The following is a 23387-nucleotide window of genomic DNA, read 5'->3' as shown; positions in this document are numbered from 1 at the left end:
TTCATTGTGTGGACTCACTGCTGCAGTTCCCTTGCATTATAGCTGCGTTGAATGATGTCAGTTGTGAACCAAAGCGTTATGGCTTGTCAGGCTTTAGAAAGAAAGCATGTTAGTAGGTGAAATATTTTGAACATTTATTTCGTGATGGAAATTTACACTGTCTGCTCTAGTACCGTTTTGATGCTTTGTAACAGCCACCTCACCAGCACAACTTGTGCGGCAGACTGTGCCACCCTGTTTAATGAATTTGCTCTCAGCCTACTCGATGTTCTGTTAAAAATAAAACACATTGCAGGGTGTAGGGATAGTACTAGTTTTAACTAAGTTTGTTTTTCTTATTCAGAAAGCTTCACTATCTGGTACTCAGGTGACGAATGTGCTACACTTTCTGCGCCACATTGGCAGGGTAGAAATCTGAGCTATTGTAATAATATCGTTAAATAAGTTAATGTGTGCAAAAACCAGGACGTAATCAATGGCGACAGCTTATTCATCCTTCTCTTTCTTACTGCTCTTCTTTTCTATCTCTTTCCTTCTATTTTTCTCCCTTTCCCCCACCCCAAGTGTAGGGTAGCCAACCGAGCCAAGCTTGGTTAACCTCCCTGCCTTTCCTCTCTATTTATCTCTCTCTCTCTCTCTCTCTTTGTTCGCTGCGTTCACGGACGCTTGGTGTAGCCAGGGATGAGTGGGTAGGATTTGAACCCCTCAAATTTTTGTACTTTGCATTTTAATGTATACATGCTCACATACAAAAACACACACTAACCTACATAAGGCTTGATTAATACCAACCACCCCCCCCCCTCTCATAAAAAAAAATAAAAAAAACATTTGTGGCTACACCCTTGAAGAAAACGCAAGACTGAGCCTTGGATGGTATGACAATACTGAGGTCTACTTTCGTCAGGACCAAATTTTGAGATATAATTTACCCTCGACGAACCATCAAACCATATCATTATGAAGCTCATAACAAGGGAGTTTGTGATCCTAGTTTTGCGGAGTTATGTGCATTCATAGTGTACATTGGTCTGAAATTTTGTTCGTAAAGTTATCTGTCGCATACCTGCATTTATTTTGGTCTAATCTCTGTTTTTTTTTTTTACTTACGATGTGTAATTAGTGATCAGCGCAGATGCGGCCCTCCTCCCATGCAAAACCTTCGTCACGACGGCCTTTTGGATACATTTGAATAATTATAACAAAAAAAAAATGAAATCCGCCGCGAGTGAGTTCTATTCCCTATCGATGCAAGCACAAATAATTCGGCTTCGTGATCACTGTCTTTCTCGAAGAATGACAAGGCGTCAGCGGCTGACCCGCATCCTGTCGAGTGCACCACTCTGTCGTCGCACAGGCAGTCATCGTCGTCCGGAGACGCTTCACCACGCCAGGGCAGCGCGCCGTTCATGCGAGACCGCTGAGCTCGACAAACACGTCTTGCCCAGAAGAGCACGCCCGCTGAGAGTCACTGGTCACGGCGACCAAGGCGGTCGGTCAGCCGTGCCAGAGTCGAGGCCAGAAGACAACGGGATGACACAACGACGCTGCCCACATGGTCGAAAGTTCGAGTCGACCGGCAGCAGACGAGGTGATGCGCGTGTCGTGTGCTGCCGCATAGCGGAGAAGGGAAAGACAGTCATTAAGAGAGAGAGGAAAAGATTCTTCTCGAGGTCGCCTTTGCGAGGAGTATAGAGACGGGTTGATGGTGGACGCTCTTCTCTCGCCCGCCCGTGGTAGTGCCGAATATCCTTCCTCTCGCTTTTACTCCTCGCCTTCTTGCCGATTCTCTTGGCCGGCACGGAGGCCGGTTGCCGTCGATCTTACGCAGCGCGGCGAGGGAAGCCCCCCAAAACGAGGCGTTGTTTTATTTTATTTACCGGGCATCTCGCGAGAGGGGAGTTGAAGAAAAATATACTGAACGTTCAGTCGACCGCTCGGCGTGGTCGCGCGTGGAACTGCGTGAACGGGACGGCGTGCTGGCGTCCGTACGGCCGGCGTCGTCTGCTTCTGTTGCCGGCACGGATTGGCTGTTTTTGCGTCGTCTGCTGCATCGCTCACCTGTGTGAAAAGTTCATTACGTCGAGAAGCATGGGTCATCTGCAGGCACGTTTAAGCTTGGCTGGCATGGTGTTTTCCGACTGTTAAGCTGAATTCCGTGGGAACTGTGAACAGAAGTGTGTTTCAAGCGTCCTCGTGCGTTGCACAGCCGGCAGCTTTCGTGCCGTCTGCTCGAACGGATTGCCTGAACTTTTTCGTCTGCTTGCGAAGCCGCTCACGTGCGTCTTATGGTAGGAAGATTGTGCGCCGTCGTCTGCTTGCGGGGAGCAGATACACCACTGCAATGTACTGTGCTCGATGAGATGGACTGAACGTTTACGTCTGCTATCACTTGTTGACGTACATATGCTCTCACCTTGCAGTGTTCTTTTTACTGCATGATTTTTTTTTATATTTTCGTGATGATTCGGTGAAATGATTCACACGACCGATAGAGGAGTGGTCACCTTACACGAGCCTTCCGTAAATCGCCTTTGCTCGGGGATTCGTCTGCTCGGCGTACGTGAGTGACTACGGCCGGATTTTTTTTTTCTGTCGCTTCGGATACAGTGCGAAGACGACTCGGTGTGCAAAAGTGTGACGTTTCTGATTATCGGTGCACTAAAGTGAAAGTGTTCATCGCCTGGCGCAGCAACTACAGCGGAGTGTATTTCGTACGGACCCCACGCAGTAGTCTGCGACTTCCAAAGGTAAACCTACTGATTCCCCCTTTTTTTCTTGTTTTCTTCTGCTTAGTCATAAGTCAAGTTCGATTGTTAATCTTGGACCTGGTTCTCATTAAATTTGTTCTGAAATATAAGTAGTCTACAATAACAACGCTATTTCGAGCTACGAGTAATCACAAGTAAATGTTCTTCAATGAACGTCAGTGTGGTCGGCAAGCTGTCTATAAATATATCAGTCATATCAATTTTAAAACAACTCCAACCAGTTAAATCAATTTTAAAATAACCTCAATTTAATAGCTAGTAGTTTTGTTCCAGTCAAAGCATGAACCGGGATTACATCACCATTTCCCCGGCAGTTCATTGTTTGATGTAATTACTTTACCGGAGTTGTGCCAGTGTGTTTTTTCAGATTTCATAGGAGCAGTTAGAGTGGGTGAAGTTGTAATGTGCACGTCACACTACCGAGAAGTAACACACGAAGTGTTACTGCACAGAACGGTATTTTTATGTGTTTTTGGACCAATATACTCAACACGTAAGATTACTTTTGCCGTACAGCACTTCGCCGTGGTCGTGTCAAACTTGCACATGAAGCTATTTGCAGGTTCGTGTACCTAAGAAAAAGCAAATGTATCAACCTGTGCATTTCCAGTATTTTTTCGTCGAACACAGTGCCCCTAGATATGCTGCTCCACCAAGAAAAGCATAGTAAAACAGTGTAGATATAATTTAAGCTTCGAGTAGTGTAAAGGTTAAACACCAGTCCTTATATGCTCACAAAATGTACAGTGTAGGAAAAGGTCTCTATTTTTGTCAAAACTTGTAGCTAATGAACCTCAATGCGTAGCATTTGTCCAGAAAGTGGCGCAAGCATCAGCCAGCAGAAGGTATTTTGGTGTCCGTCCAAATGTGTTTTTCTAGATACGTCCTGTAGACGTCGCAGCAAGAAAAAAGATGTTTAGATGTTTTTTTATAGGTATGAAAATGCGAATACTATAGAATGCGTTTACTTGACTTAAGAACGAACAAAAGTAGATATCCCTATAGTCAGCTGAAGTGGATTGTTGGCGCACATCTAGCCACAAAAGAGTCAAGTTTGAAAAGTCACTACTGGATAAGTAATGCTAACGACTGATTTGCAAGGATAACAACTGCGTTTGTTGTGGTAATGATTGGATTGGTAACAACTCGATGAAAAATACAATTGAATTAGTAATGGCAGCCGGGTCGGGAAGGCAACAACTGCATTTGTATGCGTAACGACTGAATTGATAACATCTGGATTGGAAATACAACTCGATTAATGATGGTAACGGGGTTGGAAAGGCAACTGAATTTATATGTAACGAGTGGATTTGTAACAACTGGATGGAAATGACAACAGCTAAATTAATATTAGCAACTGTGTTGAAAGGGCAGCAACTCTATTGGTACGGATAACCATTCGATATTGTATTTGTAATCAGGGCAACAATGAAAGTTAAACAAATCACTTTCTTCTTGTTTTTACTCACCTTATGTGCAACACTCGATGCTAAGAAAACATCAGGAATTCCAACACCACTCCAAAGGTGCGCTCTGAAGTTATACCTTAGATTGCTACGAGACAGAAGTCTAAGAGGACAGAGAGGCTTGAGCAAGTAAAAAAAAAAATATTTGAACACAGAGTACAGAAGCCAGCGTTCAGACATATGGTCTTGTCTTCCTGCCTTGAGGAAGAGAATGTCAGTTGTTGAACCAAAGTTTGGATATGCTTTGTTCATTCCCTTGAAGAAGACAAAACGTATTGTCAAAATCCTGACTCCAGTGTCAACCCGTGTTCAACAATTTTTTCATCGCCTGAAATCGTTACCACTCGTGACTACCTTAATGAAGGCTCCCAGGTTCACATATAATCTCCAGCGCTGAAATAAAGTGTCTGTCTATTACATTCCATTCTATTCGGTTTTGCTCAGCTATGAGGTGACACTTTCACTTTACGTTTTCGCTACTTCTTGGCCTGGCGGCAAATTGTGGACATCGCTACAACGGACAAGGCGGTCCACCATGCGAAACAGTTTTTTCCCACGCGCTACTCTATAACGCGATGACCCTATTTCAGCATGACAACGCAGCAGGCGACAAGTATTTTTTTTCTTTCTGCCGAAACGATTAGCCGAGCAAATCTCCGGCACCAAGAAGATGAATTGTTTTTACTTCTTCCTCTATCAAGGTGTGCATGGACAGCTTAGTCCGCTTTGATACATAGGAGAATTAACACCCCCTCCTTCGCCCTGTCTACCAAATTCACCGTTCCTTCGGCCACGCAGGTGTAAGGATACCGCATGCCTATCTGAAAATAGCAGTTTTATCTGCAGCCCTCTGGGCCTAAGCTGCAGATCATCGCTAAGACCTCCGTCCGATAGTCTTCGAGGCGTGTAGACATATCCTGAAGCAATGTCTCGCAGCGACTGAAGAAGACTGTGTGGATAGTTTAGTGCTGGGAGACTGCTCAAAGGCGGGATCAAAACGATGACCAAAAGATGATGGCGTTCTGCGAATAAACTCTGGAGGTGTGATTGTTTATTTGGGGTCGCAGAGGGATGAATGAAGCGAAAGAGGCGCCTTAGCACTAATTATACTGTCCTCGTCTACCTAATTTTTGAAAGATCAATATGAGCACCAATTAGTGCAACTAGCCATTACGTTGGGATATATATTCCCTTAATTTTGTCATCGACTTTCACTATTAGGCGTTCTGTGTAAGTGAACCAGGATTTCTGAAGTGGTTTTTAGCTTCACCTGTAAACACCCGTAGAACCAGTAAAATCTCTTAGTTTCTTTTTGGTGTTGTAGGAAATAAATCTATGGAATTATAATTATGACGAAACGTAAAGCCGGAGGATTCATTATATTAAACAAAGCTCGACTAGGAAGCCTCTGCTGACATTTGAAGACGGCAGTGACAGGCCCCGAGTGATTAGTGCCGTGGTTTGCTGGTGCTGACTGGTGTTTGGTTGCTGCTTACTCATAGGAGCTATCGGTTGACATTATTTGCTAATAACGGCTTGGGTATTTTTCAGGTCATGACAAGTAGCCGGCGCCTTTAGATGTCACCGCTGCTATATCTTACTAACATGTTAAGTATTGATGGCCACATACGCGAAGACAGCACTTGAAAATTGACTTCTAACTTATTGGTCAACTCGTACAAATCATGTCAACCTGTGGATAGCTTCTTGGTCTAGCTTGCATTGCCTATTGTATACGACATTTAGCCATTTTGCTAAACAAAAAAAAAACACAAGAAAGACGTGGACACGACGACATGGGTGGTGCACTTCCAATTGATTTTTTCCAACTGACATGCAAGTGTGCAGTTGGAAGTATCGTCATCGTCATCGCGTTCACGTCTTTTTTGTGTGTGCTGTTTTTATTGGCGGCAATATGTCGTACGTTGAATCACGTCAAATTCTTCTTACAACCAGGTATAGCCACATTTTGTGCACCGCAGTCGCCCCGCGCTGTCATGCGTATTCAAAGGTCGTTGATTCTATTAAAAACTGCTCCACTCTCCGCGACAAAGAAAATACAATAATAAAGCATACGGCACACTTCGGTGTCGCGTTCCGGATTTTATACGAACTACTCGCTAAGAACTATATACGGCATGACTGCCCAGAACAGAGTTCCTGTTTTATGGCATTCTGAATGAGGATTTAGATCAACGTAAAAGCAATCAGCGACCATCGAATGCCGATAACCGGCTTACAAAGGTATCGGTCCATAGCATTAAGTAGGACGGCACAAAGAGCTGGGTTACAACTAAAGTGGGGCATGGTTTTTCTTGCATTTTTGTTTTGTTTCGTTGTACCGATATCTGTAGCGCAAGCTTAAGTCTTCTCCATGGACTTTTAATTCAAGGTCCAGTGATCACTGTTTTGCATTATCCACTCCAAATTCTTTCCGTTGGTTTGCTTTCGTTGCCTTTCTTTTGATTCCTTGTTGAAACCTCTCTCATCCGCTTTGCTGTGGTGTAATCCGTTTAGGCTGCATTTGCATTTTTTCGAGGAGCAAAGTTAAAGGAATGCGGTATGCTTTGGCCTATAGATAATACTCAATAGTGGTACACACTCTACCCTTCTGGCGGCCGTCCTATCGCAATGAATTAGTTACAACATCTCAATTGGCAGTTAGAATGGCCTTCGTTGACCGATTTATTGGAGTTCGAACGGTTATTCGTCCTTCGGCGCCGCAGGACAGAGTATGACGGAAATACGGTACTAATAAATGCTCACAATACTGTGCATCCTTCAAGTTGTGAACGATTGGATGCAGCATTGTTTGAGAGATAGTCTCTCAACTTGACGCACCTTCTTTTGTTGATTGTTGCTTTCTCTGAGCTTCAAAGTAAATAGAGCTGAATCTGCGGAAAATTTTGTCCCTCCGTGGTGGTCTAGTGGCTAAGGTACTCGGCTGCTGACCCGCAGGTCGCGAAATCGAATCCCGGCTGGGGCGGCTGCTTTTCTGGTGGAGGCTGAAATGTTGTAGGCGCGTGTGCTCAGATTTGGCTGCACGTTAAAGAACCACAGGTGGTCAAAATTGCCGGAGCCCTCCAATAAGGCGTCTCTCATAATCGTATGGTGGTTTCGGGACGTCAAACCCAACATGTAAATCAATCATCAATCAATCAATCTGCCGAATAATTTTAAAAAATCACCATTTGTAGTGCTTCTACGCATTTGTGTAATTTCCAGCAGCCACAAGTGGCCCTGAAAACTTCTACTGCGAAGTATTCCTACGAAAACTGACGTCGGCGTAATATATAGGTGTAGTGTGGAAGCGTCTGCGCTAGTATAACATACATTTGACAGAAGGACTCTGAATTAAAGCGCCCAGAAAACTTAACTTTGTGACTTACTGAAATCTGAAGTACAAGCTAAAATTACATTTGCATGAAAATACTAGTAGGGATTAAACAAAAAAAAAGCAGCGTGAATGTAATAAAAGAGATCTACCACTCGTATAGCCTTCGGTCACGTTTTCTCTCAGCCACGTCTCTTTCCCACTGCTTCGCCAAACTAGGCTTGTCGCCCGTCAACTACTAACACATTTTTGTTCAATTCAGAAACACTGCATTCTATCGTTGTTAGCGAACGTCGAAACCGGCAGTTGTGTTATTCGTCTTCATTAGCTACTGAAGCTTGAGGCACTACCCAGAAACTTTCGATAGATGATCGATTGATATGTTTGGTTTAACGTCCCGAAACCACCATGTGATTGTGAGAGACGTCGCAGTGGAACGCTCCGAAAATTTTGACCACCTGGGGTTCTTTAACGTGCACCCAAATCTGAGCACACGGGCCTACAGCGTTTTCGCCTCCACCGAAAATGCAGCCGCAGCAGCCGGGATTCGATCCCGCGACCTGCGGGTCAGCAGCCGAGTACCTTAGCCACTAGACCACCGTGGCGGGGCAAAAAAGCTTTCGATAGAGAGAAAATAGGTCCTTCAACCGTATACTCTATAATTTTTGGAAGCGCTGTACGGCAAAAGAAAAGCAGTCTAAATACCAGTAGTAGTAGTCAACACTGCGTACAGGTATTCGACGCTGTAGTGTCCATTACGTTTGATTATTTTCGCTTTCTGCGAAGAATAACGACAACGACGACAACAACAACAACAAAACGGTGGTCTGCCCTTTGCATGCATGCACGAAACATTTAATATGACCTCTTTTGAACCCGTGCTTCCGCAACAATCGATTAATGCTCTAGAAAGTAAGGGTATTTATACTGGCGAAAACAACAGTAATAACGTATTCAATCATTGTGACGAAACCTGCCTTCACACCAGCACAAAAATTGTATATTTTTTCAAGCTTTTGCTCGCACGGATCCAATTAGGTCTACCTGCGTCCTCCCGAGGTAACGATGCAAGGTAAACTCCATCACCGGAGGTCCTATTTTTTCTTATTTCGAACACAGGGGGCGCCGCCCTCAGAAGAAAAAAAAAATCGCGACTCGTCTTGGCTGTGTACTTCGTTGCTTGCGGTATGCGCAGTTCCCACGGCATCATTTTTTGTTCTTGCCCATTTTCCTTCCTATTACCATTCTGTCTTGTATTTTCCTGCACCCGGGTCCTTCTTTCTTTTTCGTCCCCTCTTTTTTTTTTACTTTTGCGGCTGGTTGGTAGACTCTGAGCCTTTCGCTACGTAGGCTTACACACACACACGCACGTGCACATGCAGAGTCACGCTGCACAAGCCGACTTACACGATGAGAGAGATAGCGAGAGTCTATGCGCGAAATTGCTGCCCTGCCTCGTCGCCTGTCACCCTCCCCGCTAAGCAAATTGGCCCGTCCACCAATTTTAATGGACGCTTATTAACCAGATCGCCGGGTTGCCGGCAGCGCTCACGTCAGTATCACTGTTAGCTTTTTTGTTGTTGTTTTCGTCGTTGTTGTTGCTTTGCTAGTATGGCGCCCGGCTTACGCTCTCCCACCCGGGGCAGCTTCTCACGTCGAAAATTTCGCCCGCCGGCAACGGACGATAGGTGTCGTCGTCCTCGCTTCAGCAGGGACATCGAACTATGACGCATTTGTCTGCCGATGTCGCCCTATACATACACACAGTCTCGAGTCGCCATTATAATTTGGTCTCAATCGGTGTCGCTTATAATGACAAGCGGAAACAGACCCTGAAGCACAGTAGGCCCAGCGTCTGCTGAGCATCTCAGAGGCTATGCATTTAACGAGTGAACCCATAGAGGTATCGCCTTTCTGCTCCTACCTTTCCCACCCTTATTGCTGTCTCCTTTCTCCTGCTGTTCAGCCAGCCGATTGACCCCTGCGTGACTGTGCCACTCCAACGTTCGTGTACATATATACTCACCGGAAGTGTGTCGCGTACAAATCGATTGCGCACCGTAATTTGCTGCGATTCATTCTCCTCTCGATTGGCGTGACGAACTAAGGGGGGAGACCTGTATGACGTCACGCGAGTCGCTTCGGAAAACTATGTGGATAGTTCGTGTACGACTGGCGACAGAGCGAGAAGTGGGTTGTAGTTCATCCGCTGTAACTGTGCGTGCGCGCTGAGCTGGAACGTCGTATAAACGTGTGTGAAGCGTCACGTGACTTTGAGGAGATCGCATTTAGTGCCTGTCGCTTGTCGAGTTGCACTCCCTATAGAAGCTACTCAGGTTACGATTTCTATTGGTGAAATTCCGACTGAATCCTCAGGTGTATACACTTCCTTTGAGGGTATTTGATCACCCCGTTCCTCAAATATGTTAAGGGTATACATTGTCCTCGTTAAAGGGTTAATTGGAAATGCCAGTTTGTATCGTATGTACAAAATAGCAGAGCAATTACTCGCTTAAACGTATAAGACATCGTTTGGGAGTTACCAGCTATTTAAACAAGTAATGTGCGCGCACTTTACAAGTATTTTGTGGCTTTGTGCTATTGATTGATTGATTTGTGGGGTTTAACGTCCCAAAACCACCATATGATTATGAGAGACGCCGTAGTGGAGAGCTCCGGAAATGTTGACCACCTGGGGTTCTTTAACGTGCACCCAAATCTGAGCACACGGGCCTACAACATTTCCGCCTCCATCGGAAATGCAGCCGGGATTCGAACCCGTGACCTGCGGGTGAGCAGCCGAGTACCTTAGCCACTAGACCACCGCGGCGGGGAGGCTTTGTGCTATTCGTCGGAAGTAATATGCCAGGGGAGTTTAGGTTTCAGGGTGCGAACTTCAGTTCCTGATACTTCCTGCATCTTCGAGCCTGCTTACATGGCGGTAATTAGTTGACTCAGTTGCCACGCTCTCTGCTGGCGTGCCATAATTGTCCCGGCCTGTCATCGCTATACGCCCTCCGCAACCCTCGCAGTGTCATTAACGGTGCCGTTTCACGCGGGCAAGATACCTTGTTCCGAGGCCAGAGACAAGCTTAGCCACGGATACATCAGCGCATACTCGTCACTGCACGAAGTTGCGTTGGCGTGTGTACGTTCGAGGCCACGCCAATTCTTGCGCGCGGGGCAATGTTTACCAAGGTTTACCACACTGACATTCTGTGAAATGCCACAGGAAACGAATGCCGGAGGTATGAGAGCTTGTACTAAATAGACCTCAGAGGTGCTTTTGAAGTTACCAACATCAGCAGCATAAGTGTAAGTTCAGTTGCATCTATGCTGTTTTAAACCTACAAGATTTCTGCCAAGTTGTATTTCTCAAAAGTTAAAGGACTCTATCTGGCCAGCAACACCATTTCATCTCTGCTAACAGCTGGATTACGTTCGATGTCGTAAGAGTACTTGACTGTGGAGCGGAGTAAGTTTACTGCAGATGTTGGGCTTAGAAATGCAGCAAAAGTATCCTTTAGAAGTTCTACGAAACTCCTCCCGCCTCTTACTCCCGACAAGCGAAAGGACGATGTTTACTGAGCATGCCACGCTGGTTCAGTTACGGCACATGCCAAGTTGATACTAACTCTGCGGGTTTTGAAAGACCGCACCTGTCGTCATGAACGTCACCGTGACGTTGGCAGACCGCAGAGAATCGGCCAGTAGCGTAACGTTTTGCGCAGGCTGTATACACTCAGCTGCTCGTTGGCAAGGACCCTGAGGTTGACCTCGCTCTGCACTAGCTTTCCCGCTCCGATGCGGCACTGTTATGCCGCCTTTGGTTGGGTGTTGCATTCACAAAAGTGTACGCCTTTCGCATTGGTATGGCAGACATGTCTACGCTGAAGAGACCATCGAACACGTCCTGTGCAGCTGCGCTTGCTACGGCACTCAGCGATGCCTGCAGCTCCGGATGGCTTTGAATCAACTTGACTCTAGGCCATTCTGTGTGCAGAAGATTCTGGGACCTTGGGCGTCTGCCTCGATTGCGCAGAAAGCGACTAAAGCACTTCTACTTTACTTGAAGACAACAGACCTGTGTGACCGCTTGTAGACTGTGTGTGCTCCCCCGAGTGTGCTCGTGATTGTGCGTATACTTCTTATCTCTCTGCAACCTCTTTTCTCCCCTTCATCCCTTCCCCAGTGCAGGGTAGCAAACCGGATGTGCGTCTGGTTAACCTCCCTGCTTTTCCTTGCATCTTTCTCTCTCTCTCTCTCTCTTTGAAGGGTAACACATGGCTTTTTTTGTTTGTCGCATTGTGAAAGAAGTCAATGGCGAGAAGCGTGGGGGAAAAAAGTAAATAGAGAGGCTGAAGTCGTAAAAACGCGCGAAAAAGCCAGAAGCAACTGATTCAGTTCACTAGACGATCCGGTATATGGGCGCTGCCTGCGATACTAATTCGATTGCATCGCCGCCCAGAGCATAATCTCGGCTTGTTTTCCGGTGGGTTGAGTAAACTTGAGCCCTGCACGACGGTTTAACGGTTTGGCGTCGTCTACTATACTCGCACATCCGTTATTCCTCGTCCACTCTTTCCCAGACCTCTGCTTTGACTAGCGAAACCAGTCCAGTTATGTTTTCCTTAACTACGTGGTTACGTCCAGCAACCGAAGGTTTACGTTCGAGTCGTATTTCTTTCTTTTGTTTTGACGTCCGCGCTGCAGTTTCGACGTTTCCGCGTGTCGAACATGATATACTGTTGTCCCAAGAAGAACCGAGTCCGGCCCGCCCTTTTGTGTGCAGCATATTTCAGTTCTTTGTCCTGCATTGCAAGTGAAGATTGATAATCCTAGCTCGCGGTCATTTCTATTGATTTACTTCAAGTATTGAAACCATGGTTGTTATTGCGCTTCCAGCAAACAAGACCCACGTGTAAGAGTCGCTTTGGTGGCATTGCAAATATTCTTGGTTGTAGTGGCATTGCTTCATGTAATTAGCGCATGGAAAATAAAGAATGTTAAGCGGAAGAACTTCGCGTTGAGAAAGAGGGCGTGTTTCAGTTCCACCATACGTGAAACTTGAAGAGGGTTTGCACTGCTGTTTCTCGTAGCGAAACGTCTACTCGTTACTGCTTGACTCACTTTGCAGGTATGTTTCAGCGAGTGGTGTTTCAAATAGACGACTTTCGTCGTAGAAACGCTACATCTACCTTTACAACCTGCTAAAGAGATGATTAGATACCATTATAGTTAATGCCCTATGGTTACATCACGTCAACAAGTTTCATATCAGCGAGCTGGAACGTTTAAGGCATAGAGTTTCCTAATATACATTAGAGGTAACTCTGACGCTATAGTGTTTATGGGAGCTGCAACGCACGGCGCTTCAGCGAGCATGGGAATGATGGGTAGTACACACATTTGTCTAATATTCGTACTTCTGGCCTGCTTTTGGCTCCGTGTGTGTTCGTGTGGCTTGGAGCTGTTTTCTTACGAAACAAATGTTAGCGAATGTTCAGTGGTTGCGCTTCACCATCCTATTCTTTTAGACGTAGCTTTTTAAATCGGGTCACAAAGTTCAAAAGGGCTGAATCTTTCTTTCAAAACAAAACCGAAACACAGCAATAAACGAAGCCGCAAGTACGATTCGCCGCCGGCAAGTACGAAGACTAGGCAAATGTATGTACTACTCATCCTTCCCATGGTCGCTGAACGATCGCAGCGCCAGAGTGCCCTCTAGTTAATTTTAGGAAACTCTATGGTTCAAGGAAGGCCAGATGGATATACACAGCATAGGCTTTTTTTAAAGGCCATATTTTTTAAAGGCCATATATATATATATATATATATATATATATATATATATATATATATATATATATATATATATATATATATATATATATATATATATATATATATATATATATATATATATATATATATAGATAGATAGATAGATAGATAGATAGATAGATAGATAGATAGATAGATAAACTGCGGGAGTATAAAAGACGCTGCATATTTGCATGTGAGGGATTGGGACAGAAATAGCGAACGATAGTTTTCTATTAAACAAAAAAGTACTGCAGAGCATGACGATTCAGCCCTGCGAATTCGTTGCAATTAGGTTTGAGGAACAGTGATGCCAATTTAGCGGATTCCCCGCTAAGTCTGGCGGATTTTATTTTATATTGACGGAGAAAAAATCAGTCTAGCGGCTAGCGGATTTTCTGACGGGACATTTTTGTACATAGCGGGTTTCTGGTGGATACCTCACGCAGTGGACCGATTCAAAATCGCCCTGCAAGAAACCATTTCCGTGTTCTCTAAAAAATGCGGAAATTGTTTAACTTCAGAGGCTCCTGTTCACTTGCTCCGCCTATCTCAGACAAACAAATCCGTGAGGTTTCAAAGCGACGATCGCTTTCTAAGGAATAAATAACGGACGAGCTGCGATGCACCAATCTGTGGACTCTGCGCGCCCTCTGGCGCGAAGTTCACTCCTATAAGGACGCCTGCAGCGAAAACCCATTCGTTGAGCTGGCCGGATTTGCCATGTCGATGCTCGTGCTGCCGCATTCAAATGCCGAAGTAGAGAGGACATTTAGTCAACTTAACATAGTAAAATCCAAGCTGGGGAACAAGCTGAAGCCGGAAACAACAAATGCGGGTTGAAGCGACACCAGAAAAGTTGTTTTGATTACGAACTTCCCGCGGCAGTTGCTAGTGCAATTGGGACATCTGCAACGTATGCGCAATCAAGTCACCTGTCTGGTCCCTCAACAAGTACCAGCGGTACTGTGGAGAGGGTGTCAGACGACAACAGCGGCGACAAAGACCTCGATGTGTTTTTCGTTGACGTGTGAGTTTTTTGTTTTGTTTTTCATCAGTGCGAACATTAATAACCTTTAGCCTCATCTGTGATGAGGTTCACCAATGACGACCACCACAGCACTGAAGCCTCAAGTGTTCTAGTTAGACTCCTTGAAAGGCTATTTTATATGTTATTTCAGCTCTCGTAGTTTTGAGGAGCTTTTAGGAATGATAAAGGTATTTATAATACGAAATTGCAGTGTTTTTGAATAAAATTGGCCCTAGTGGGAAATTTGGCGGATATGTTTTAGAATATAGCGGAATCTGGCGGATTTCTCATTGCTTTTTAGCGGATGTCTGACGCTCAGCGATGGCAACACTGTTGAGGAAGCGTGCCGTCTGTTCAACACAAAAGCGCCGCAAGGGGTATGAGAGGGATGGCGGTGAGAAATACGCGTGAACTGTACGTCGGCGAAATGCGTTGTATATCCTCGCTAGCGGGGAATAGAATACACGAAACTCGCAGCGCGGAGACGACGAAAGAGCTGTATAGGTAAGGAGCGAGACGTTTTAGGCTTAAGGAAGGCGGGCCAAGCGGCGTCTTCTGCGCGTTGAATTCACGCTTCTGCACTACTCGTACATCTATCTATACGCGTGCACTATACACCCGAGTTCTCCTCTCTTGTGGTACACTTCGCTCGCTTTTTTTTCTCGTTTTACGTTGAGACAGTCACGCAGCTGCGATCTTGTTTCCCTGTTTTTTTTTTTTTTAATTTCAGTTTTTGCCTGCGTCTTGTGCGCCTCTGCCGTCTGCTTTTTTATTTGCCCTTGTTTTGCTCTTGTGCTGTTAACGGTCGTCACGGTCCACGTGACTTTGCCGGGTGCCGTCCATTTGCGGCCCTGCCCGCCCATTGAGTATCGTCTGCTCGCGTAGCCAGCGAGCAGACGGCGTGAAATGTTTAAACCCTCGCGCGTCGTCTGCTCCAGCGCGTTGCTCAAAACACTTGTTTCCGGCGCACACACGTTGATTGGTCGGTCGGCCGGTCGCGTAGCTATCTGAGTGGCCACTGACGTCATTAAAAGCGTCATTTTCCGACACAGGCAGCACGATGAAGTTCTGTATATACCTTATGCCGATGTGCTGATATACAGACGCAAATTGAAGGCTGCATATCGCAAGACGAAATGAACCACGCTGACGTCACATGAGCATGCACTGAGGTTAGAGTGACTGCCATTTTGTTTCACGGTCAAGTGGCGCCATCGGTAAGTCTGCACATGCTCCACAATAGTCTACTTTTTATTTTCTCTATCCATGAGAGTTAAATCTTGCTGTTCAGACAACGTTTCTGCAAATGGACAAACGTGATCTACAATACTACAGACCGAGCCGCCCTGGTGGCGGTTGCGTCGCTCGCCTGCTAACCCGAAAGATGCCGGCTTAATTCCGGCTGAGCGGTAGCATTTCGATGGAGGTGAAATGTGAGAGGTCCGTGTTTGTAGATGTAAGCACGCACGTTAAGTAACCTCATAGTTTCTGAGTGCCAATCATAGTTTCCGAGTGCCAAAATCTAGAGATTATGATTGTACAGACCCACGCTATTCGTACCAGGTCCGCTACATTACTTCACGATATCTGTATTGTCAGTTCGACGGCGTTCTGACGTTTTGGTAGTGGTTGGACAGTGTCGTATTGAGTGACGGAAACATTAATAAATCCACAGTCATCATCATCATCATCATCATTATCATCATCATCATCATCATCTTCATCATCAATGTGACTACGCCCACTGCAGAGCAAAGGCCTCGTCCGTATTCCGCCAATCAACCACAATGGACATGGTATGGGCATCTAGCGCCTGGGCAAGATATAAACGCTGATCATTAAGGCTAATTAACTGACTAGATTCCAAGTGAGGGCAGACGTGCGAGCATGAAGCAAAGTTTCACAAGCAGATGAGATTGAGATGTTTGCGCGTTGAACGCGGCAGCAGCAAGCACAGGTCCGTAAGAGACGCGAGTAAACTTAACTTCACGTTTTCTGAGCATGTTGTTTGTGGCGCAAAGCTTGGAACACGGAGACGGGAAGGTAGTTAAGCAAGGCATATGAGCGCCAACTACCAACTGTTTACTTACAGCCAAGGCTGCAAGCCAAGACGACACTTTTCAGGCTTTTCAGACAAGACGACACGTGTGTTTCTGGATGACGTGTCGGTCGTCACTTCTTCACGCATCTGCGCATGCTCGGAAGTTTTTCTTGGCAATAAGCAGTTTGTAGTTGGCGCTCATCTGTCGTCCTTCCGTTGCCGTTTTCATGTTTCAAACTTTGCGCCACGTTTTTACGAGAGACTGAACTCGAAAAGATACTATAAATTGATCCGAGTTCTTGCTTCATCGCCACCTTCCTCATCATCACCAACATCACTTTCTCTCTCTCTTCTTTTTTTTTCACCCCATCCCCTTTCCTTAACGCTGAGTAGCTGGCTAGAACATGGATTCAGGCCGATCAGGTTAAACCCGATCAGCTTAAACCTGACGGCCCTCCAGCGGGCCTTCTGGATGGTCAAGATGTGAAAAGTGTAGGTTGTAAATTTTGGGGGTTTCAACAATGTTTTATGCATGTTCGCGTGTACGTTAGTGTACCTACGTTAGTAGTACACTTGTAAGGTTTAAAAAAACTTGAGCAGGGGTTAACTACGGGGGGGGGGGGGGGGGGCTGAGCTTTGTATCTTAATCCGGTAAAACCGGGATAGACAAAATGAAAGCTTGTGAAAGAGAATAGTGTCCGGAAACCATACTAAAACGTTTCGTGCCTTTTCCGCTGCGGTGATTGTGAATATGCCATGACCCCCGGTAAAAAATGTGCATTTTTGGGTATTTTTGCTCTGAAATTGTATATACCGTCAAGCCAGGTTAGGTTAGGTTAACTTAGTGCTTAGGCAGTTGCGAACAAGGGTCTCAAACACCCTAACGTAGCTTCATCCTCGACCGCTATACTCTTTCGTTGCGAACGTTAGTAGACCATGTCCACCGAAAAATTCTTTTTCTAGATACCCGGAAACTGTGTCGGTTCTCAAATTTGTTGCATGAGGAAAAAAAAGAGCTAAGTTTCTTGTTAATTGAGCGAACCCTGCTTTTTTTTCCTTGATCTTCTTGATTTTTTTTTCTTTCGGAAGCCCTTTTCTCGTGCTCGGACCGTGAGAAGTGTGGCGCAAGTTCAAGATCATTGCCGACCAGGAAGCGTGCCCATGCGTAGCGGTAACGCTAATCGTGGAAACGCAACAGGGGCCCGTATACACCCACGTGTATATACGGTCTATACAGGCTCGCAGTGGGTGGCGGAAACGACCTCATTAACGGCTCGTTTAGTTTGCCATTCGTCCCACCGCGTCTCACTCAAAATACGTGGCCCGCTTGTACAAAAGGGTAGCCGTCGGTGTCTTCCGCTGCGCTGCTCGCCTCTCGCATTGTTTCTGTATTAGTTGGAAGAGTACTGACACAGATTTTTGCAAATTTCTTTTACCGTTGCTCGAAATGGAAACACTGGTTTCGAGAAACCCCGAGGCGTGGACCTGGTGCCTGGGAAAGCTTGGAATATATTAACTATAGAAATTGCTTTATGGTGGCATCCAGCAAACTTTTGATGACGTATTTCCGTGACGGAAATAAGTTGTCGAAGCGCTCTCCTGTCAGGCTTGGCCCCCGTAATGTGATGCTGTCATATTTTTTTTTCCAATTCATAAAGTATCAAAAGCAATAGAGACTCGAAGACAGCTAACTGCTTACAAAGTAACATAAACGACTTCGTGGTGCCTGGGAAAGCTTGGAATTTATTAACTAGAAATTGCTTTATGCTGGCATCCAGCAAAACTTTTGATGACGTGTTTCCGTGACGGAAATAAGTTGTCGAAGCGGTCTCCTGTCAGGCTTGGCCCCCGTAATGCGATGCTGCCATAATTTTTTTCCCAATGCATAAAGTATCAAAAGCAATAGAGACTCGAAGAAGACAGCTAACTGCTTACAAAGTAACATAAACAACTTCGTGGTGCCTGGGAAAGCTTTGAATTTATTAACTAGAAATTGCTTTATGCCGGCATCCAGCAAACTTTTGATGACGTATTTCCGTGACGGAAATAAGTTGTCGAAGCGCTCTCCTGTCAGGCTTGGCCCCCGTAATGCGATGCTGGCATAGTTTTTTTTCCCAATGCATAAAGTATCAAAAGCAATAGAGACTCGAAGAAGACAGCTAACTGCTTACAAAGTAACATAAACGACTTCGTGGTGCCTGGGAAAGCTTGGAATTTATTAACTAGAAATTGCTTTACGCTGGCATCCGACAAACCTTTGATGACGTATTTCCGTGACGGAAATAAGTTGTCGAAGCGCTCTCCTGTCAGGCTTGGCCCCCGTAATGCGATGCTGTCATAATTTTTTTTCACAACGCATAAAGTATCAAAAGCAATAGAGACTCGAAGAAGACAGCTAACTGCTTACAAAGTAACATAAACGACCTTCAAGGTAGTGTGTACTTAATGAGACAACAATGGTGAGCTCTCCCAAACGCCAATGCATTCAAGTCCGACCAGCGCCATCATTATGGCGTCGGCTCTAACCTTGCACGAAAATTCACCGATCGATGTATCCATTGACTGACATGACTTCAGTAAAGTTCTTCGGAATGCTCCCTAGAGCACAGTGGCTGACTAGGACTATGCTGAGAAAACGTTTACGTCATCGCAGTACTATAGCACACCAAAAGCTTTATACAGCGAAATCTCGTTTGAGGGATGTTCAAGGGACCCAAGAAACTTGTTAACTGAAAGTTAATTCAATTGAATATTCTCTAGAATGCGAAACTGCACAGGACAAAGCGGGTATCAAGTTGAAAGTGTGCAGTACAATTTATTTTGAAAATAACTCTGTGGTTTTCGTAGGGACTGGTGGTGCAAGACGAAGTTTTCCAGGGCGTCTGTGAATTTTCTGCCGGCACAGGTCTTTCCTGTATCACCACGTCTCGAAAACGTTTTGATATATATTCTACAGCTCCGACTTGAGATGAAGGGATTTCGATGGGCAAAAGCTATTCGTTCATCTATCTATCCATCGGCCATTATGACTTGTTCGTCGCACTCTTCTTCTTTCGGTTTCACACGAAGACAGAAGACTATGTTTTTAAGTCAGATAAATCTGCGCAGGTAGTGAAGCGAACGTGGCTCTTTTCTGGTCAGCCGCACGGCCGCTTTTCCTCGGTGGCGCTGTACGCACGAGTGATGTTGCACCGCTGCCGATGAATGGACGATTTGGGAGACAACAACAACAACAACAACAACAACAACAACAACAACAACAACAACAACAACATCAACATCAACAATAACATCAACATCAACAATAACATCAACAATAACAACAATAACATCAACAATAACAACAATAACAACAATAATAACAACAATAACATCAACAATAACAATAACAACAATAACAACAATAACAACAATAACAACAATAATAACAATAACAACAATAATAACAATAATAACAATAATAACAATAATAACAATAATAACAATAACAACAATAATAACAATAATAATCAAAATGCGACTCCCGCGGACACGATCGAAACCATGACCTTTGCGTGAACAGCCGATTACCGTATATAGCCACTGCTCCATCGAGGCAATCGTTTGAGCACAATAATAATCTCGGGTCCGCAGATCATACTCGTTTTGCTGTAATAATTCGATATTGAGGAATTCGCTTGGATCGTTCGTGCACGGAATAGGATACCACCGTGGACCTTTATTTTGATAATGTGTTCATCATGAATGTTTAGCGGTTTAGGGCACGTCGCGCACCCTACGGTGGGAGAGCAGTTAGCTGTGTGTTTATGAAAATAAAAAAAAAAACCCTTCGACGATTCAGAACACGATGTACTCAAATATGGGAGAGCACTATAGGCTGTTCGGTAAAGTAATATGATTGCTGTGTTTTAGTTGCTTTGATAATTTCGAGTACGTCGTACTAACCAGTGGGAGAGCAGTGAGCCGTCCCGATGTCTACAAGAGGTGTGGTTAGGAAAAGAAAAATTGGCAGTTCCCACGTACAGTGGGAATCGATCATATGCGAAGCATGAATTGGAAAGGTCGATATGTCACTTTGAAATCGGCACAACGTTACGAGGTGGAGGTAAATGACTTCCGTGTCATGATTATCATGCTTGGATGTGTCTTTCATCTTGGTCATCTATTCACATCGCGTGATACCAAATCTAGCATACCTGGAGCTAGCGAAACGGCCGTGAGCATGCTATTAGCGTGGTATCTTGTCATGTTCTTACGTGACACGCGTGTCAGGATTATCATGTTTGCACCAGTCATATATTTCGTCATTCATCGACGTCACGTAAAACCGAATTTGGTATATGTGGAGCTAGCAAAACGGCCGTGAGCGCATCATGAAGGGCTTAATATACTCCAACGTAGCCTTGACAGGACCGGCGGCTGGCCTGGCAACGCCGTCGTGACGCGACGAAATGAACGCCGGTGAGCACGCGCACCACGTCACGTCGTAATGAATTGGCGCCTTGACTGTGGCAAGTAGTGATGTTCTTATGACACGCATCTCATGATTATCATGTTTGCACCAGTGACATACTTTCGTCATCAATTGACGTCACGTAATACCAAATTTGGTATAAGTGAAGCTAGCGAAACGGCCGCCAGCGCATCATGAGCGTGACATGTAGTGATGTTGTTACATGACACGCATCTCTTGTTTATCATGTTTGCACCAGTACCATACCTTCGTCATTCATTCGCGTCCCGTAATGCCAAATTTGGTATAAGTGAAGCTAGCGAAACGGCCGCCAGCGCACCATGAGCGTGACATGTAGTGATGTTGTTACATGACACGCATCTCTTGTTTATCATGTTTGCACCAGTACCATACCTTCGTCATTCATTCGCGTCCCGTAATGCCAAATTTGGTATAAGTGAAGCTAGCGAAACGGCCGCCAGCGCACCATGAGCGTGACATGTAGTCATGTTGTTTCATAACATGCATCTCATGATTATCGTGTTTGCACCAGTCACGTACCTTCGTCATTCATTCACGTCCCGTAATACCAAATTTGGTATAAGTGAAGCTAGCGAAACGGCCGCCAGCGCACCATGAGCGTGACATGTAGTCATGTTGTTACATAACACGCATCTCTTGTTTATCATGTTTGCACCAGTACCATACCTTCGTCATTCATTCGCGTCCCGTAATGCCAAATTTGGTATAAGTGAAGCTAGCGAAACGGCCGCCAGCGCACCATGAGTGTGACATGTAGTCATGTTGTTACATGACACGCATCTCTTGTTTATCATGTTTGCACCAGTACCATACCTTCGTCATTCATTCACGTCCCGTAATGCCAAATTTGGTATAAGTGAAGCTAGCGAAACGGCCGCCAGCGCACCATGAGCGTGACATGTAGTCATGTTGTTTCATAACATGCATCTCATGATTATCGTGTTTGCACCAGTCACGTACCTTCGTCACCCATTCACGTACCATAATACCAAATTTTGTTTATGAGACGCCAGCGAAACGGCCGCGAGCGCTTCATGAGCGTGGCATGTAGTCATGTTGTTACACGACACGCAAGTCATGATTTTATAGTTAGGGTCGGTCGCTTGCGTTCGCCATGCAATCATGCAATACCATACCAGTTTTGCAACATGCCATGTGAACCCAACTACCGCAAGAGCTGCAGGACCATGTGATGTAAATTATTACATTCATGACATACACGTCGTGATTTTCATGTTATAGCTAGCCAAATATGTTCTTCATACAGTCATGTTATGCCATACCAAGTTTCGTATCGATGCCATCATCGAAACGGCTAGGAGAGCTAAAAGTCGTAGGCGGCTAGATAGATAAATACTCTCACCGCCGAAGTTCGCTAAGAAATGCTTCGCATTGAAAACTTTCTAACGATTTGGAGTACTTGGTACTGTAAATATGGGAGAGCATGAAGCCGTCCCATGGGCCTCACACATCATGAGGCTGATTGTGTTTAGAAATAATGGTTAATGATGTAGAGTACTTTGTACTCTACTGTGGGAGGGCATACAGCCGTCCCGTTACGCCTGGCGCAAAAGCATTTTCAATCCAGCGCTTAGGGGAGGGGGGATTAGAAAAAGGGGGTAACGATTTAGAGTACAGGGTACTCTACTATGGGAGGGCACTGAGCCGTCCCGGCTTGTTTAGAAAAAATTTATTGCCACAAACGTCAATAACACTCAACAGAACATTTCCGTCTTAGACATACTCTAACGATGATGACAAGACAGACGTCATTTACATGAACATGGATATGAAATGACGTTGAAAAAACATGTACATTCGATGGTTCACACAAACACAACCACAAAATACTTCAAGGTAAACAAGAGACAAATAAAACATAAATATGTACATTTTGCATATTTACATGTTGGCATGCCATTTCTGCCGGCACATCGACAGATCAGACTGAGCCGTCCCGGCTTGTTTAGAAAAAGTTTATTTACAGCATGTACAGAACACAAAGGCTTCATACCATTCCAGCAACAGGGCACATACACTTCTGCACATCTATATTTCACGACTAACATCACTACGTCACACCCGGCTTAGGCAGACGAGTCGAGAATCGTTATGTCATAGCGCAGCGCCAATGCAATAAGCGTGGTGCACTTGACGTTCTATACCCGTACTTCTATACCAAGTACAGTTATGCATATCTTCTAAAATTTTACCCTCTTTGATCAAGTAAATAGCTTACTCCAACAGCGTGCCGCACTGGTTATGTAGCGTAGCACTTTTTTATCCTAAACGTAAGGTTACAAAATAACAAAACTGAGAGTTTTCAAAAGGATTGGGCGGCTGCTGCAAGTTGATGGCTATGACCGAGCGGCCTCGGATTGTTTCCACTTCGCAGCGCGCTGCTTCCGCTGTGCGTCGTCTGCT

At 45.1% G+C, this 23387-nt stretch overlaps 1 protein-coding gene across 1 annotated transcript in view; it reads left to right on the top strand.

Moving 5' to 3' along the window:
• The first annotated feature begins 1942 nt into the window (after nt 1-1942).
• The window catches only part of mwh (multiple wing hairs), a 199139-nt gene continuing 177694 nt past the window's right edge, over nt 1943-23387 (top strand). Inside the window, exon 1 of the mRNA XM_037430643.2 lies at nt 1943-2750. The gene's annotated coding sequence lies outside the window, so the exon portion shown is untranslated. The remainder of the gene's footprint in view (nt 2751-23387) is intronic.

Source organism: Rhipicephalus microplus, chromosome 7 (genome assembly GCF_043290135.1).
Source record: "Rhipicephalus microplus isolate Deutch F79 chromosome 7, USDA_Rmic, whole genome shotgun sequence".
Classification (NCBI taxonomy): Eukaryota; Metazoa; Arthropoda; class Arachnida; order Ixodida; family Ixodidae; genus Rhipicephalus; species Rhipicephalus microplus.
This window is presented reverse-complemented; position numbering and strand designations above follow the sequence as displayed.